Source organism: Cornus florida, unplaced genomic scaffold, assembly GCF_030987335.1.
Source record: "Cornus florida cultivar Cherokee Brave unplaced genomic scaffold, ASM3098733v1 CherokeeBrave_3.0.0_Hap2_Chr07, whole genome shotgun sequence".
Lineage (NCBI taxonomy): Eukaryota > Viridiplantae > Streptophyta > Magnoliopsida > Cornales > Cornaceae > Cornus > Cornus florida.
Genome location: NW_026775577.1, coordinates 22,208,353 through 22,214,496, shown reverse-complemented (window position 1 = coordinate 22,214,496; position 6,144 = coordinate 22,208,353). Strand labels below are relative to the sequence as shown.

Here is a 6,144-nt window from a genome sequence, read left to right as displayed (position 1 = left end):
GGCATAAGCCGAAATTTGCTTGATTGCATGCAAAAGCGGAAGGTTAACCTTCACTTGCCTAAACACATCAATGATTTCATTTGTCTTTGTCTTTTGCTTGTCAAGATAAATGATCCTTTTAAGGCATCCAGAAATAGAGCTCTTGGCTCAAAAACTTTTTCAAAATCCTTCTTTGAAACATCATCAACACAAGAATTTTTCAAATCATGCTTTGATTCATTTTTCAAATCATTTTTGAACTCATTTTTCAAATCACTTTTTGACACTTTCTCATTTGAATGATCATGTGCAATGAAGGGGGAATATGATAAGAAACGGGACGGGTGTCAACTTTTGGTTGCACCGGTTCACTCTCTTCATTGAACACACCTACTTGGTTGTTAATGATTTTCCCACTTCTTAAGGTTGTCACCACATTGACATGCTCTATTATAGGACTTTCCGATGAGAAATGAGTCTCCACAACACATTGTTGCTTTGTTGGGGCATTCAAAGGCATTTTCCCTTTCTCTTTAGCATTTAAAGTACTAGCTATTTGCCCTACTTGGGTTTCTAGCTTAGTAATGGATTGAGAATGAGAATGAAGCAATTGAGTGTTCGCCTCTAAAGTACCTAGAGCGGTCAAAACTTTCTCTTCAAAGGCAGGACTCCTAGAGTTTCCTTGAGAATAAGATGGTTGATTAGGAAAATGAGAGTTAGAAAATTGATTACCATGGGATTGAAATGATGATCTAAAACCTTGGGAACCTTGGCTTTGCATCGGAAGTGGAACATACTTCCCTTGAAAACCACTTTGGGGAGGGTTTGAGCCTTCCCCTTGGCTTTTCCAAGAAAAGTTCGGATGGTTCCTCCAACTAGGATTATAATGATTGGCATAGGGATTATTCCCTTGGTTAGCAAAAATAGCATTGGCTTGCTCATGGTTGTCATTTTGCACATCTCCATGGGAACAATTAGAAGTAGAATGCAAGACACTAGAACAAGTCATACATGATTCATTAGATGCACGATGATGAACATGATTAGGGACGGAAGATATTTGATTCGCCGGGTTTTGGTTAATCAAGAATTGATCAAACCTTTGAGATAAAGATTTCATCTTGGCGGCTATAGCATTGGAGTTGTCAACTTGATACAAGCCAACATTCTTCCTTCCTCCTAGATTTTTACCATTTTTAGAAGATAAGGACCTATGCATGGAATTTTCACTCATACTTTCATACTATTGTCACACATCATTTTCATGCTTGTCAAGATAAGAACCACCCATTGATGCATCAACCATACCCTTGTGATTATCCGGTAAACTTTCAAAGAAATATTGAACTAGTTGCCACTTAGGTATGTCATGATGTGGGCATTTTCTTAGCAAATCATTAAACCTTTTCCATGCCTCATGAAACATTTCCCCATCCCCTTGAGAAAATTCTATAATTGAAGTTCTTATGGCATTGGTCTAAGAAACCGGATAGTGTTTTTTCAAGAACTTTTGTTGCATTTCTGCCCAAGAAGTTATCGAAAAAGGCCTAAGGTTGTTGAACTAATATTTTGCCTTTTTTTTAAGGTTAAAAGGAAAAAGTTTAAGCTTTAACACTACCTCTGGCATGTCCGTGTATTTCACAGTGGAACACACTTCAAGAAACTCATCTAAATGCTTATAAGGTTCTTCACTTGGAAGTCCATGATAGTTTGGAAGCATTTGAATAGTTTGTGATTTAATTTCATAGTGATGTGCTCTAAATGGAGGCAATTGAATGTAAGTGGGTGCATTATATTCATTAGGCACATAATGGTCTCTCAATGCAATGGGAGGATTCACAATTGGTGGTGCTAAACGAACACCTTGAATAGCTTAAATTATGGGGGGTTGTGGAACATATATTGGCCTTGGCATTCCCAATGGAACTTGGCCTTGTTGTTGTGGGTGAATGAATGGTCTAGGCATGCCTAATGGTACTTGAACATTTTCATGATGCACATTAGGGTGGAGGTTGCCTTGTTGGTCTATGCGACCAAGGTCTTCCACATGGTCGTCATTCAAATCCTCCATTGGTGAAATGGAGTGATGAGAACTACCCCTTCCCCTAGGATTCCAAACAATTGATTCAAGATGCAAATTAGGAGGGATAAGAGTAGGATTTAATGACCTACGACCATGCACACACTAGAAAAGCAAATAACAAGCAAGTAACAATCATTTCGCCCCCGCAACAAATAAATCAACAAATCTCCACATTCAATGATCCCATATTCCTATGCTTAAACAACATGCAAAGAAAAGTAAATAGCCTCCACGCGGCCTTACGATTTATCTAAGAAATGGAAAACAAGCCTCCACGCGAGTCGACGATTTAACTAGAGCTTGAGTTAGAAAGATCTCACAAAGGGTCCTTAAGAAACTTTAATTGATTTTCAACTTCCAAACTTTGCTATACTTTGCATTTTTTTAGATTTTTAGTCCTTTTTGTGCTTAACTTAGCTCCATGCTTTGAATAATCCTTTGCTTAACCTCCTTGCTCAATTTCACCTAGTCAAATAAGAACAAATACAATAAGTAACCAAAAAAAAAAAAAATAAAGTAAAGACACGATCAAAATAGTACTAATCCCTAAATGCTTCCAAAACACGGCATTGCCAATTAAATCCCCGGCAATGGTGCCAAAAACTTGGTGGTTCCGTCGTACCAACGCTTAAAAGATGTTCAAAAGATAGTGAATGTGCAATGTGGCCAAGTTTTAAATTTATAAATGCCACTACTACCTCTAACTAAAAATATAGCAAGGGTGAGTAGGAATCGTCCTAAGGGATTTAGGGTGCACTAGTAGTGGAAACAAGGCTTAGGTTTAGTAGGTCGAGTGATCAAAGGTAGGTTGTTTGGTTGATTAAATTACAACTAAGATTAAACAAGATCAATGTCAAGCAAATAATTAAAGGATAGAGAAAACAAGAGAGAGAAGTCTTAGAACTTAGAGATCACCACTAAGCATCACTTTTCTCTACACTCAATTCACAATTAATGAGGGGAAGACATATGTTGCAACAAGAGTGAGTGTGTATAGTTGTTTCAATAAGTATGGATGACCAATTAAGTGTATATTGTCTAGACAACACAATGAATAGCACAATATATCAAAGTAAGCCATTAATCCTTCTTTAAGCTCACAATCCAAACATATCACAAAATTAGAAAAATATACTACTTGCATTCATAAGTATGGAACATCAAACAACAAGCATGGATTGTCCTCCCATTTAACAACTAGGTAACTACACTATATCTGAGCTAATGACATGAAAATTAAACTAATTAGACTAAGGGAGAAGCACAATCCATCAATAAATGAGTATGAACCATCAAATAAACCACAAGAGCATTATATTAAGCACTATGTCTTGACAATTTCTAGATTTATAGCATTCATACACATAGACATGCATCAACAACACAAGAAATAGAGATAAACGCATGAACATCTATTATAGCATACATAGACATATGGATAGAATGAAATGGTCACTTGGAAGAATTAAACCACACAAATCATTGAATAAACAAGATCTATGTATATAAATATGTCAAAACATGTATTACAACATAAATCCCCTCAAAAATATATGAATCAAGATAAAGAAAGCATGCTTAGGGCTAACTCTAGCCCCAAGAAGATGTCTAGCCACTCATGAATGGTGTCCTCCAACCCTCAAGGGCTATCTCCATGGTAGAAATGCTCATCTTCTTGAAGTAGATGGAAAACCTCTCAAGAATGTCTCTAGCCTCCTCTCCAAGAATATGTTATACAATATGTGAGTTATGTCAAGTATGCTCTCAAGAATGACTCATATTCCTTATATAAGTAGGTTAAAATGTCACACCCAGTAGTCTGGGCTCGCACATCAATATTCCTCCAATGATTGCACCATAAGCCAACCTTTAATGAGCTGGATTTTGTCTTTTTCCGGGCTTGAGGAAGTTTAATCGATCGAACTGTGGTGAGATCGATCAAACATGGCTGAGATCTATCGAACTTTGGCTAAATCGATCATCCCATGGCGGTGCCTTTTTGGATAAGGACAGATCTGAGATATTTTGGGGAATGAGACAAAAGTGGTAGGTAGGGTGGTACAACAGGATAAGATAGAATCTTTTCGATCGATCTGAGAATTGTTGGATCGATCGAATTTTGTGGAATCTTTGGATAAGGAAAAAAGAGCTTGGATCCATCTTGAAATGTCTAGATCGATGAACTTTCGATCGATCGAAGTATACTTGTGATCGATCGAACCTGCTGAATTCGATACTTTGCTTCAATCTGCTTCCACTTTGCTCCTCTCTTCCATCCAGCTTGAGTAAGCTTTTTTTAAGCTCTTATTTGGCTGAATTAACTTATTTTGGGGATAAGCACCTAAAAAGGTCAATAACACGAAATTAGTCTAAAATGGGAAAGTAAGATAAATAAAGGTCCTAGAATACCTAAGCTTAAGGGATTTAAATGCGCACTTTTCAGTACTCATCGTAAGGTATGAAAAGCCTTCATTACCATGAGTTGGTAACGGACATTAGGACCCCTGAATGTGCGTCATGAAAAACTGTGTTTTTAGCTAAGTGTGAAAAATGAATTTTTGAAATAATGATTATTTCAAAATAATTTTTCCCGATAATAACTCTTTATACTTCAACTAGCCTAAACTGATTTTATTAGAATTTTTGACCAAGTTTACATTGGTCTACACGAGGATTCATTTTTACCGAAACTGTCGAAAATCTAAATTTATTCTAAAACTGAATTTCTACATTTTGATTTAGTTGGATTTCAATTTTCTAGTATTTTTTATTGAATTCAAATGGGGGGTACTTCCTTATTTACATTTACTTAAATGTTTTCAATGGAAATAAGGTATGTGCAGATGTCATGTACACAAATTGTCTCATCTGTTAACTTAAAACAAAATTTCCTGAAGCTGCAGTTTCATTTTGGCAAACCGAAATGCATAGGCAAATCATTTCGGACGACCGAAATAAGGGAGCAAATGAATCGGACGAGCCGATTTTGACAGAATGTTTTGGAATAAAGGAGGAAGGTGTTTTGGACGACCAAAACAAAAGGAAGATTACTTCGGTCTACCAAAACAAAGAATGATGGCCAACCTTAAACCATTTCGGACGACCAAAACACAATGGTGTTTTATTTCGGTCGACCGAACTTGCGCAGATTCAAATTTAAACGGCTATTTTGCCTTGAACCCCGTGCACAACAGCTATATTTTTAAATTAACTCATCAAATCTCTATAAATATAGCTGGGGACTTCGGGATTAAGTGTTGCTACACTTGAGAGACATCTTCTAGCATTATAAGAGCTTTTGTTCTTCATTCATATCATACTCTCTCTTCCCATATCATTCATAGAGTATTGAGCTTTAATCTAAGAGCTTTTGTTCTTCATTCATATCATACTCTCTCTTCCCATATCATTCATAGAGTATTGAGATTCAATATATTCATATATATACTCTAGAGTGAGCTGAAAGTTGTGAGCTAATATTTGCATATCAATCTTTGAGAGATATATTTGTATACAACAAATCTGATCTTCAATTTGTAAGGGCTAATGTGGCCCAAGGAAGAAGAAGCCAGCTAGCTTCATATTTGTAAGGGTTAGTGTAACCCAAAAGAAGACTGAGAGAGGTCGTCTCTTAGCAAAGAGAAGCAAGGAGTTGCTTCTAATCAAGGTTTGCTCTCCACCCGTAAGGAGGTGCCATAGTGGATTGGGAAGTCTCAAGAGGGGTCTTGAGCCGAGGAGTAGGAGTTTCCAAACCTCGCTAAAATCACCATGTGAATGTTTGCAAATCTCTCTTCCCTTATCTCCTTTACATTTATGCTATTAATTGCTTATGCCTATATATTAATTATTGTATAATTATTAGAAGGTTTTAAGTAGAATTTACAAATCTGAAAATTGGTCATTGTTTGCCATAGACTCTATTCACCCCCCTCTAGAGTGAATACTTGAGCAATAATTGGTATCAAAGCCTAACTCTAATTAAAAAGACTTAACCGTCTTAGAGTACGATTATGGCCAATAATGGCATATTCACACACCTAGAAGTACAATGTATTGATAGACCTCCAATTTTTTATGAAACC

General features: G+C 36.5%; 1 pseudogene; it reads left to right on the top strand.

Annotated features, from left to right (window-relative positions):
* The first annotated feature begins 1,343 nt into the window (after window positions 1-1,343).
* LOC132267770 (small nucleolar RNA R71) lies at window positions 1,344-1,442 on the top strand (annotated as a pseudogene).
* Window positions 1,443-6,144: the final 4,702 nt, after the last annotated feature.